The following is a 13,870-nucleotide window of genomic DNA, read 5'->3' on the forward strand; positions in this document are numbered from 1 at the left end:
CAAGCTACCAAATTAGAAAGGCCTAGACATAAAGCTCAGCTCTACCTTCTGATCTGAATGTTCTTGGACAACATACTAAACATATTTGAGCCTCAGTTCCATCTTCTGTAAAGTGAGAAATAATATTCATCTGGCAGCATTTCTGTGATAATCAAAAGTAATGTAAGACAACTATATTTTTATATGACGACAAAAATTGCATAATGGTTAGTAAAGAGTAGATACACAATAAATGGTAAATATTACTTTTATTGCACTCTCCTATTCTAAAACATTTAATAATGTCTTTCCATTCTCTTCTTTCAACATTGCCTTTCTGCTCTCACCTAGGTTTTTTTTTTTTTTTTTTGAAGATTTTATTTATTTACGAGAGACAGAATGAGAGAGCAGAAGCAAGGGGAGGGGCAGAGGGAGAGGGAGAAGCAAGCTCCTCACTAAGCAGGGAGTCCAAAGGGCTCTATCCAAGGACCCCAGGATCATGACTTGAGCTGAAGGCAGACGCTTAACCAACTGAGCCACCCAGGTGCCCTTCACTTAGTCTTATTCAAAATATTATTTAATGTTAGAATTCACATTCAAGATCCAGCTCAAGCACTACCTCCTCCAAAATTCCTTTCCTAATCACACCATATGTCAAATTCTTATAACACTGTAGCATATGTGCCCCAGTACATGGTGACACAGTCAAAATAATAGTATTACTAGTATTCATTTAGCTCTATATTGAAAGATAGAAACATTAAATTATCTTGGTACAGGTTTTCTTGTTCTGAAGAGATCCATCAAAATTACCTCATTTACTTATTCTTTTAAGTAGATGAATGCTAACTCTGCACTATCTTTGTGGTGGCCATAGCAACTGTGCATTTGGTTTTACAGAGACCACTCTTTCCTCCTTAGACCAGGAGCTTGGAAATTGGTGGAATGGACATCTGGGCAGCTCAGGGGTTGAGCATCTGCCTTTGGCCCAGGGCATGATCCTGGAGTCCTGGGATCAAGTTCCACATCAGGCTCCCTGCATGGAACTTGCTTCTCTCTCTGCCTGTGTCTCTGCCTCTCTCTCTGTCTCTTATGAATAAATAAATAAAATCTTAAAAAAAAAAAAAAGAAATTGGTGGGAGGTGAGTGGATAAATTTGCAAAAAGGTCAAGGAATTCCTTAGAGAATAGCAGTCAAGATCCCAATTCAGAATGCTCCAACTGAGAGAGGGCAAGTTTAGAAAAGGTCTGAGAGCACTAGGGAAGAGCTGGGTCTGCAAAACACCTGGGACTGTTGTGGGGCTCCAAACTGAGCCACACTGGCACTAGGGGCTGGCTCTCAGGTGCACGTTTGTTGTGTAAACCAAAAATCTAGAAGGGGAGGTGGGGGTGATTGGGGTAACTGAGTGATGGGCATTATGGGCATTAAGGAGGGCACATGACATGATGAGCGCTAGGTGTTATACTATATGCTGGTAAATTGAATTTGAATTAAAAAAAAAAAGCTGGATAACTGAAAAGATGGAACAGTGGGGATCAAGACCAATTTGAGAATGAATTAGAGCCCTAGACCTGGTGCTAAGTGATCAGAGAGAACATGCACAGACAATTGGCAAAAATAGCCTCTAACACCAGAGGCAACAGAAACATGGGTACATATGCATGACCATTTGCCTGCCACATTTTCAGCAGAAACACTAGGAACCCGTTTCTGACAGTAGTTCCAGGAATGCAGTACCACTTTTGACAGTGCTTCAAACCTGGTAACAACTATGGAATTCTCTGGCTGGAATATGTTATGCCTAAGTGGAGCATCCTACCATGGAACCCGTGGTCCTACCAACTCACCTGATCAACCTAATCATGCCTCTAAGTTTCTTGAACTCATTACAGGATGGTGGATTTTTTTACTATGTCCAGTGAGGGAACATTTTCAAGCTGTGATTTTATGTGATGTTGCCATTATATCCTAAACCAGAAGTAGGTAAACTCCCATCTAACCACACTATTTTCTACATGTATTCCTTATTTCATGTCAGTGTTTGATTATTTAAGGCTGTGTTTTACTTTCCTTACTAAACTGATAATTCATCATGTTAATATATATATATATATTTTTCTTATCATCTATATGATCTAATACCACACATTGCATATAATAGGTGTTCAATAAATATTTAGAGAACGAATTAATGAGTAATGATACACAGGGATTTTTCATGAAGGATTGATTTGGTACCATTTCAACATCTGTGTCTGTTTAATAACTGCTTTTCCCTTCTGGTTCAATTTGGTCACAGGGTATTCTGAAGATTAATGAATAAAATATTTATGAATGCTCTTAGAAAGGCAAATGAAAGATCAACATAATATTTCCTCTCTGCATAATAAAGAAAGAGAATTCCTAATATCCTTCAGGCAAATTCACCTTAAAACTCTTCATTTCATTTTGTCTGAAATATTCTTTTGATTTATTAATGTGGATTTAAAGAGTATTATTGGCCAAGCACATCTTGGATATTAGTGCAGCAGCATAGATATTTGACCATTTTTTTAAACTTTCTATCAGAAAACTGCATAGGCTACACTTTTTAAAAAAATTTGTCTTTCTAATGTAAATGTATTTACTTAGGTACCAGTGCAATGAAATGAGCATCAACAATTCGATAGTAAAACTAGCAATGATTCATTCATTCACTTAACTTCATCAAGCGCATCAGAGTAAGCAACTACCTGTTCTACTAAGCATACATAATTGTATGCTTATTGTATGTTTATTGTATGTTATTCACTTGTCATATTTGTATAAATGGGATATCATAAGATTTTGATAAAGACGAACCCTACCCTGAACAGAAATGTCACTTAAGTAGAAAAGGTATTTGTCTTGAAGTAAATAGATACCAGTTTTCAAGGATTTACTATGTGCCAGACACTGTCTTTGAGCAGTATAAAAGTTATATATTTAATCTTCACAATGACAACTTGATGTAGGAATTACTATTTCCACTAAAAAAGACGAGGTAACTGAGGCTCAGAGATGTTAAGTAATTAACAGAAGTTTATAAAGGAAGTAATAAATAGATCTTAATTTCAATAGTCAGGTGATTCTGATTCCAAAGATCTTTTTTTGTTTTTCAAAGTTCTTGCTCTAAGATAGAAATAGATTTAACAGTTTTTGATAATTGACATAGAAAAAAAATGAGCAAAGCTCCAACCTTTAATTCTATGTCACAAGCCATCTTTTTAATCTAAAAAAGAAGGGGATTGATATTGGGAGGAAATAAATGACACATACAAATGGAAGTTTTTGTGAACTTCTAACAAGATTTAAAAACGTGTGGGACGAGGCACCCCGGGTGGCTCAGCTGTTTAGTGCTGCCTTCAGCCCAGGGTGTGATCCTGGGGTATAGGGATTGAGTCCCATGTCAGGCTCCCTGCTTGGAGCCTGCTTCTCTCTTTGCCTGTGTCTCTGCCTCTGTGTGTGTGTGTGTGTGTGTGTGTGTGTGTGTCATAATAAATAAATACAATCTTTAAAAAACAAAACAAAAAAACTTGTGGGATGCCTGGGTAGCTCAGCAGTTGACCTTTGGCTCAGGGCATGATCCTGGAGACCCAGGATTGAGTCCCACATTGGGCTGGCTCCCCGCATGGAGCCTGCTTCTCCTTCTATCGGTGTCTCTGCCTCTCTCTGTGTGTCTCTCATGAATAAATAAATAAAATCTTTTAAAAAAGATAAGGTTTAAAAACTTGTTTAATAGGGATATGTCATTTAATAACACATTTCAAATTATTGTGATTGAGCACATTTTTGAAGAAGACAGATTCAAGTACTAAGTAGATTCTGTATGAATCTTCCTAAGTTTTCTATGGAATTTCTATGTTGGAATAATACAATTGAAATTTTTTTTTTCTAAATAATCTCTACCCCCAACATGGGGCTCAAACTCATGACCCCAAGCCCCAGAGTCACATGCTCTACCAACTGAACCAGCCAGGCACCCCCATGGTAAAATTCATTAAATTATAAGCACCATATCAATTTTTTTCTATATTTGTAAGGCACCAGGAGGTTAAGAGGAGTCAATAATATGATTTATAATTATAAAAATCCAGGTAGGGATCCCTGGGTGGCGCAGCGGTTTGGCGCCTGCCTTTGGCTCAGGGCACGATCCTGGAGACCCGGGATCGAATCCCACATCAGGCTCCCGGTGCATGGAGCCTGCTTCTCCCTCCGCCTGTGTCTCTGCCTCTCTCTCTCTCTCTGTGACTATCATAAATAAATAAATAAAAAAAATTAAAAAAAAAATCCAGGTAGGTTTCCAACATTTTTATATGTTATTCATTATCCCTTTTAATCTTTAGGACAACACACTATAATTTATTATTATTATTTATTATTTCTATTTGACAAGTGAGGCCCAAAGATTTTAAGTAACTTGTGCAGAGTAATAGCATTGGAAAGGGTTGAAAACAGGGGATTCAGATGCTGGCTTTTGATCTCTATAAGTTTAATTTATTTGGGAAGAAAATAGGAGGATTTAGTAGGACAACTATCCACCAGCTCACCCCAAATTGGTGTGAAACCCAATACATTAAAGTTGAAGAAGAAACAATAAATGTAATTTTTTTTTTTTTTTTTTTTGCTGGTTTCTAATTCATCATGCCTAACTTTTACCTCTGGATGCTTAAGGATTCCTTTATATTAGCTCCAGACCATATTCCAGGGATCTTCCTTTATATATAATCTATTATTCTATGTGCCTGCATCTGTAAAATGAGAATAATAGCTGCCCCATGATGTTGGCATCAGGCAATAATAGTACTAGGATGCAGTAAGTGTTAAACACATTTCACAGTTTGGTCATTTTATAGTAGAGATTGTCAATACAAGTTGTCAAAGTTCATATACAAAGTCATTGTTTGGATCAAACTTCCAGAGCTATTTTACATTGTAGGTCCCTTAATATTCACACTTCATCTTTCACACTTCATATATATGTATGCTCCTACTTGTAATACCAGAGTTAGATAATTCTTGAATCAAACAAGCAAGAGAGTTTCTGCATTGGTAAGATGCAAAAAGTAGGTAATTTTAAAACAAAAAAGAGGAAAACATCTACTGTTGTATACATTTACATAAAAAACTCAGGATTATTATTTATTACATATAAAAATTTCATTGTATACATGTTCTTGATTTATTTGAAATATTTTCTAGCTATCTTAATTTTTAGATACAATTCTGAAATTATGACAAAACACGCTGAAATTTCTTATAAATCATAATAAGAAGGAAAATTTTTAAAAATTGGACAGACATACTGAGTCCAAAATTAACCATATCTACAGTTCCAATAAAGCCAATTCCTGGGGCACCCCACCCTCTCTCATTTGGGGTCTGTGTTGGTTTACCCGAGTTTTCTCTGGGGCCTGCATGGAGGCAGTAGCACGGACACCACGGACTCTTGGGGTCTCTTGGTTCTGAGCTTCAGTGGTTCTCTCTGCCTCCCGCCCCCCACCCCCACCCCATTGCCTTCTGCACCCCGCCCTGGCCTTTTCCACACCATTAGATATGAAGTTTGGAGGTTTCTCCAAATGTAAATATGTTACATATTTACACAGAAATATTTTTATAAATAGTCCCTGGATAAAAAAATCTATCCAGGGACACCTGGGTGGCTCAGTGGTTTAGGGCCTGCCTTTGGCCCAGGGCATGATCCTGGAGTCCCGGGGTCGAGTCCCACAACGAGCTCTCTGCATGCAACCTGCTTCTCCCTCTGCCCATGTCTCTGCCTCTCTCTCTCTCTCTCTCTCTCTCTCTGTGTCTCTCATGAATAAATAAATAAAATCTTAAAAAAAATCTATCCAAATCTTATATATATTTAGTGTCCTGAGGCCACATATTATAAATGCTAATTATCCTATTAAATAACATTGTCTTTCTAGTAAATAAATGTCTATACCTTACCTTGCACAATAGTATCTATAATTAATATAAATATATTTAAATAAACATTATATACTTATTTTTTTAAGATTTTATTTATTTATTTGAGAGAGTTAGAGGTAGTGAGAGAGGGCACCATCAGGGAGAAAGGGACAAGGAGACTCCCCCTGAGGATGGAGCCTGATGGGGCTCGATCCCAGGGTACTGGGATCATGACCTGAGCCAAAGGCAGACACTTAACCAATGAAGCCACCCAGATATCCCTACTTTTTTTTTAATATTTTTTTTTTTATTATTTATTAATGAGAGACACAGAGAGAGAGGCAGAGACACAGACACAATAGAGGGAGAAGCAGGCTCCATGCAGGGAGCCTGATGCAGGACTCAACCCTGGAACTCCAGGATCATGCCCTGGGCTGAATGAAGGCAGGCACTAAACCTCTGAGCCACCCAGGCGTCCCACCCCTACTTTTATATTATTTGTTTTTACATAAAATTGTATACAAATGTAAGTATTTAAATGGAAACTTATGTTATTATTTATTATTTAAAAACTAGGTGGCAGCCCTGGTAGCTCAGCAGTTTAGTGCTGCCTTCAGCCCAGGGTGTGCTCCTGGAGTCTGGGGATCAAGTCCCACACAGGGCTCTCTGCATGGAGCCTGCTTCTCCCTCTGCCTGTGTCTCTGTCTCTCTCTCTTTCTCTCTCTCTTTCACTGTGTCTGTCATGAATAAATAAATAAAATCTTTAAAAAAACCGGGGATAAAAAATAATAATTTTTTAAATAAAAAAATTACAAATAATAATAATAAAATTAAAAATTAAAAAAAGGGTGCCTGGGTGGCTCAGTCACAAAAGCATATGACTCTTAATCTCAAGGTCATGAGTTCAAACCCCATGTTGGGTGTAGAGATAATAAATAAACTTTAAAAAAATTTAAAGATTGAATAAAGGACAAGATATCTTTTATCTGATATTATATTTTGATATTTTAAAAATAAATTCAAAAATTATAAAAATAAAAATAAAATCCCTAAAATTATGAATAAAATGGAATAATTCAAAAAACATAGTTTTGATAGTAATGATCACTCCTTTTCAGTCCACTCCCTATCCAAATACAGAATGTAGCTTTGCTCTATGTATTTTATTCTGAATATAAACAAATAGTCAAAAAACATATCTTGTACATGTTAGAAATAGGTCTAGTCTTTTTATTTTAGGAATAGACACAATGAAGAGAAAGTACTATGGTTTATAGCAACGTGTGATGTTTCTTTTTTTTTTTTTTTACGTGTGATGTTTCTTAGCCAGAATTTTTCTGTAGTTCATTATGAATCTATAACTGAATAATATTTCTTGTTATTTATGTGCCTCTATGCTCTTACTCTCTTTTAATTTCAAACACTATATCATGCTCACTTTAAGTATTCTGACTTATCATACATTAAATGTTGCATATTTATAATTGTCAGTTAATTGATATGCAAAATTTTTATTCCACCTTTTCGCCCATCCGTTCCCAATCCATTTTCTTCTCATCCAGGAGAGTAAACAATACGTCAAACCTGCTGTTAACCTCCTTCTAACCTGAGTGCCTGCTCTAGTAAAAGAATCTATTGCTTCTTTTCATAACTACCTTGTATTCCCTTTATTTGCTGCCTGTACTTACTTCCCTTAGATCATCTGTGATTGGTTATATCTATTTGTCACCATATAGGTATTAAACATAAAATAAGAAGCTGAGGGAAATTGTGAACAGAAATGTATTAATCCATTACAAGTTTTTATTGCATGATCTTAGATCAATACTTTAAAAATAAATTTTGCTCTTGAAGGTAGAAGGGGTAAAAATGTCTCCTGATTCAACCTTCCTTTTTCCAAGTGAAAAAATTAAAAATTGGCCTAAAAAATAGCATGATTATGAAGGAAATGATTCATTGCAACTGCCATTTTTCATGTAGGGAACAATTACTTAAAATGGAAAATCCAACTCTTTATCAGCTTTAGATAAATGCTGATTATTTAATCTGTCAATGAGCAAAGGCAATTAAATGGAATGTTGTATGTTAATGAAACAATGGAGGTTGTTAGGTCATCTCAATTATTTACGTTCAGATTTAACTTGCAGCCTAGTATATCATGGAAGATTAATTGGTATATAAAGTGAAGGAATATAGTGCCATTCGGTTATTCATGCCACAAACTCCATGTCCTTTTACTATTCATTAAATCAATCATATACAAATGTAATGAATGTTGTGCTTATGACTTTATAACATACTCTGAAATATCTTATACAAATACTTCTGTCATATTTGATTATAATATAGACTCCTAAATATTTCTTCTGCAGTAAAGACAAGAATAAAACTAGCAGTTATGTTGATAAACATTGTGAAATGTCACACATTTTTCAGCAAAATATTAAGAAATTATGCAAAACTCCTGGAAAATATATGTTTGTCTCTTGCTATCACAAAATAAAATAGAAAACAGGGAGTTTTAACAAAATTGAAGGAAGACTTAGGAAACTAAATCAATCGAAGAAACAAAATTGGGAAGAAGTTAACAATTAGTTTGAATATTTTTGTACTATGATGTGAGATATGATCAATAATACACTACCTTCTAATTTTGTCAATTCTTTAAGATTTGTGAAGAAATAGATGTATTATTATCTTCATCATCAAATCCTGAGTGCCTAGTATCAGGTTCAGAGTACACAGGATACATATAATTAAAACTGATCAAAGAAAAAGTAATTAATTCATCCTTTTCTACTTTTTATACCTTTGGTGTCTTAGTGGGATATGAAATAAAGTCAACATTTTCAGAATGCCTCTATTGATTAAAAAGTAGAGAGTTAGTTTGATCCACTGTCTGGCAAAGTCTTATATTCTCTTTTCAACTGAATCGAAGAAAATAGCTCCAGCTAATTAAGAAGACAGCGGCAAAGACAGGCTTGTAGTTCCAGGAGTAAATGAAAGCCTGCCTGGTCATACTTTATTTCTCTGTGATTCTATTTCCTAAAGGTAAATCTTTGTACAGTAGCAGAGTGATCACTAATGCCCCCTTAGTACATAAGTTAACTCCCTGTTGTGAATTGGGTATATAAGACATTTATCTTTAATCAAATGGTCTGTTGTTATAAAGAAATCATTTTTCACAAGGACATTGCAACTTAAATACATAAAGACTCATCTCTCTTATAAACATATTCACTTTTTTTGTAAAGAAGAAGAGAAACTACTTTTCTAACTCACTAAACTTTCACTATATAATCAAAACTGTTTCTAAGCTTTTGTCTTTGAAGATATTTTTCTAACAAATATTTGACACTAACCTAATTGCATTTTCCAAATGATTAGATATCTTGACAATAAAGCGTAAGTACATAAATTTTTAAAAAGCTCTCTAGAATGTATTTGGGAAAATAAAAGAAAAGAGTGATTGGAACACAGATGTAATATAATTAAAATAAATTAACATGCAAATTTATTCAGTCAGGTGGTCCCTCCTTCATTATGAGCACCCACTTTCTTGGTACCAGGCTACTCAACTAGGTACAGGCCCTTCAAAGATGAGGAAACCTGGACAAGCAGCAGAAGCCAGATCATGGAGCATCTTGCAGGCTTGGCAATTGATGAAATTTTATCTAGTAAATGACAAGGAGTCATGAGCAATATTCACACTAGAAAGAAGGCAGGCATACAGGAGGAATGTTAGGAGTGGGACTTTGTAAGGAGAATATTACAGCAGCCAGAGGAGAGATCATCGGGTCCTTAACTAAGGCATGGGTCTGGAGGCAAAAAGAAGAATGTAGAGAAAGATATTGAGAGAGTAGACTTGACAGTGTTTGATGACTGACTGATGGTTGTGAAGAGAAGGAGAAGAAAATGGAAATAGCAGCTAGTATCCAGAGTTTATATTTCCAAAAGAGTAACCTCCTTATAGAAATCCAAATAACAAAGCCTACCAACACAGTCATTACTGACTTGTGTTTCAAATTTACATTATCAAGGAATATGTGTAGTATTATATATCAATATAAGAAAAAATGGTACCTTTAGGCTATCAGATAAAGTATAGGTCCCTTAGTATTAATATACGTTGGTGTAATAGGGGTACTGGGAAAGATTTCTAGGACGTAGCTAGACTAAAGGGAGACAGAACATAAAGACTCCTAACTCTGGGAAATGAACTAGGGGTGGTGGAAGGGGAGGAGGGCGGGGGGTGGGGGTGAATGGGTGACGGGCACTGAGGGGGACACTTGATGGGATGAGCACTGGGTGTTATTCTGTATGTTGGTAAATTGAACACCAATAAAAAATTAATTTATTAAAAAAATTTATCTTGAGGTTATTTCTACTGGCTTTCCTTCTCTTGAATGAGATTACTGCAAACTCAATACATCAATAATAAATACAACCATCATCAGCTCTGATGGATTCAAAAAAAAAGGAATCCCTGCCCCTTGGTAACTGTGCTCAGAGAAGGCAGATGTCTCAGCAGAAGACTGGGAGCTACGTCATCTTATCATGAAGTAAAGAACAGTGGTAATGTCCACCTAGGGGACTTCCATACTCCCAGCATGGAAACATTTATATGTTTATACTCAGCAGACAATGCACAGTAAAGAAAGGGCTTTATAGTAAGGGCTCATGTCTAAGGAGGAGTCTAGCACACTGACTGGATGGCAGTGTGCAGGCATTGGGGAAAGTGTGAGGAAGGTGACATCATGAGTTAGGAAAAAACTCTATTTGTGAAGGAAGGGGGTTGAGTTTATTTTTTAACTTCCTTCTTGTGCAACTTGGTTTCTTGGTTGGATTTATACCAAATGGAGATAAAAATTTTACTAAGCTAATGGCATTACTATCTTTATTATGATGACCCCAAACCATAGAGGAAACTATAAGTACAGGAGAAATAATCTCGTATTCAATAGCCATTTAGCACATAAACACTTAACCCGGAACTCAACCAGAAAAATTCTATGAATCTAATTCATTGTTTCCTTTTATAGCTCAACATGAAAAAAGAATGTGAAAGTCTAAGCATTATGATCTTACATGCCAAACAATGACTATGATACTGATAATAATAGGTCTTGCTCCAAGCACTAGGGACATTGCTGATAATTCCATTTCTTTATGGGACCATAGGGTGAAAAAAGAACAAGAGATATATAAACACTGAGATCTCATTAATTGACTGAAGGGAATATTGCCAACACCACAATGCCAGGCTATAATTCTTTTCTTTTCTAATGAGACTCCTCTTAATTTCCTGACTCTATTCATGGTGGAAATAGCCCATTAATTCTTTTTACTAAACAATTTATGACTGGGAAAATGCTTATAATATAGTCTTAAGTGGAAAAGAAAAATAATACTCACGCAAGACATAAATATACCAACATTTTTATACAGATCCTACTTAGGTTTTATAATAATCACGTGCTATTTTATAATTAAGAATTTAATGATTTATAATGAAAACACTTTGCACATATTTTGTCATTATATAATGTTATATAATGAGAAGATTTTGAAAGATATTATCATTTTCCAAAAGAGAGTTTTTAAAAAGTAAACAATCTGTATCCATTTTTTAAAATATTCTTAATGGTAAACTTCATGTCTACTTCCAGAATAGTTTGTGTTCCATGCTTTATTTATAAATGTAATAAAATAAATACCTAGTACACATTTTTAGATAAGAAATATTATTCAAAAAATGCTCTACAAGTACATTTATCTTCAGCTCACTCATTTTGAAAATGTTTTTGTTTTCAAATCTCAAGTTTTCTGGTGAAATATTTATATTTTTCAGTAACTTAAAATATATATAAATGTAGAGGTAATTATCTCTCATGAGGTAATTATCTCTCATATATAAAAATTTTCATTTTTTAAAAATTTAATGTGCTATTTAGAAGACATTTCATGACTAAGAGTAAGTGTTGGCATGGACTATTCTTCCTAAGATTTCAAAATCTATGTTCTATACACAATGCCCAGAATCTTCAAAATAGGCTAATTTTCTCATTTTTTTTTATCAGTGCATTTTTATTCTATCACTCATCCACTCCTACTAACTCACCTGCCAGTTCAGGACAGAATTGAGTAGGAACAGACTCATGGCTAGAAAAAAAAAAGAACCCAAACCTGTATTCCTCTTAAAAGTCTGGGTTTTTTGGTTGTTTTTCGTCGTCGTTGTTGTTGTTGTTGTTGTTCTACTTCGGAAGGTTAATTCCCTCTAAGAGCCCCTGCCTCCCTGGACAATAAATTAATAACCTTTCCTTTGTATCCATCTTTCAATAGTCTCTATGAGTTACTTAGAAGCTAGTACTTTGTTTCAAGGGATGACATGTAGAGTCATATAGGGAATCATATAGAAATATAGAGAATACCTAAGTAAAGTTGGATAACTTTTGCCGTTTTGATATATAAAGGAGAACGTTAATCTTTGGACATATTAGTAAAAGCTTAGAGTTAAGTGTTAAGTAAAAGGGTTTATATGTTCATGATACCTATTGATTTATTTTTCTTAAAATCAAAAATGGTTTTCACTAACAAATAATAAGATATGCATCCTGAAATTAAAGAATGATAAAGACAGCTAGAAAACATGTACGGAAAAAAGTTCCACAACTTTGATTCAACATCTTCACACTGAGAATAAAGCATAATATTTGTAATTTTTTAGGCTGTATTTTATTGTTAATCTGGATATACTTTAGAGAAAACAATATCTTCATTTTATTATATTTATAAATAAAGCATGGAACACAAACTATTCTGGAAGTAGACATGAAGTTTACCATTAAAGATGTTTTCAAAAATGGATAGAGATTGTTTACATTTTAAAGTTATTTAGATATTTTCCTCCCCATAATGTTTCTCAAATATATCTTAGGTTAATACCAAAATGCTAGAACTAGCCAATTATCTCTATTTTTATGCAAAAGAGTAAAATTCCCCTCACATTATATCTTTAAAAAAATTAATGTGGGTATAAGACATTTTCAAATTCTAGGAAGTTGTTTTTCTCACTAAAATAAAACAAATGCCTTTTTTTTTTTTTCTCCATCAGAAGTCTGGTACCATGAGAGCAACTATGATTTCAATCTCTATGAAGACACTCAATTTGTGTGACTAAATCTACTTTTAAGGAAAAAAATAACAGAACTATTCCTTTATTTTGCTACATTAAAAACACACTTTGAACTTCTATTGAATCAATTAATGGAAAAATACAATTATAATAGAAAAAGCTTTCCACACATCTGGATAGAGAATATTATGTCTATAACATTTCCATTTAGACTGACACTTAAAAAAAGCATGCTGTAATGGCCTAGGAGATGTAAATATTGTCAAAGTGCTTAGCTATTTCCTAAAATGTAGCAATAATTTGGTCTATAGAAAACAGATTTAATAAGAATGCATCAGACATTTATAATTTGCTTAAATAGTATGGCATAAAAATAGTATAGCCTACTTACCCTTACCTTACCCTTACCCTACCCTTACCTTTACCCTTATAAACCTACCTGGTCTTTTAAGGTAGCCAGTACTTACATTTGGCAATTGAGCACTTGAAATGTGACTAGTCTGAATTAATAATGCATGGTGTCAAAGACAACTTTCAAAGACGTTGTGCAAAAAGAAAATGCAAAATATCTGTCATAATTTTTAATTTGTTAATTGTTCAAATAATATATTTTAATATAGATAAGTAAAATAAATAGCATTGATTTTTTTACTTGCTTATGTTTTTTAACAGAGCTATCAGAAAATTTTAAATTATACATGTGTCTTCCATTAGATTTTCATTGGCAGCAGTGGTATAAACAGTTAAACTTATACCAGAATGCACTCTTCTCTTTTGGTTTCTGTATAAATCCAGTTTCTAAGTTTAAACAAGGACTTGAAAATA

The 13,870-nt window shown here is 34.3% G+C and overlaps 1 protein-coding gene across 8 annotated transcripts in view; it reads right to left on the reverse strand.

Annotated features, from left to right (window-relative positions):
* GRIK2 (glutamate ionotropic receptor kainate type subunit 2) overlaps positions 1 to 13,870 on the reverse strand; it is a 638,483-nt gene that overhangs the window by 327,035 nt on the left and 297,578 nt on the right. The gene's annotated exons all lie outside the window — the stretch shown is intronic.

This window comes from Vulpes lagopus, chromosome 1 (genome assembly GCF_018345385.1).
Source record: "Vulpes lagopus strain Blue_001 chromosome 1, ASM1834538v1, whole genome shotgun sequence".
In the NCBI taxonomy this organism is placed as follows: Eukaryota; Metazoa; Chordata; class Mammalia; order Carnivora; family Canidae; genus Vulpes; species Vulpes lagopus.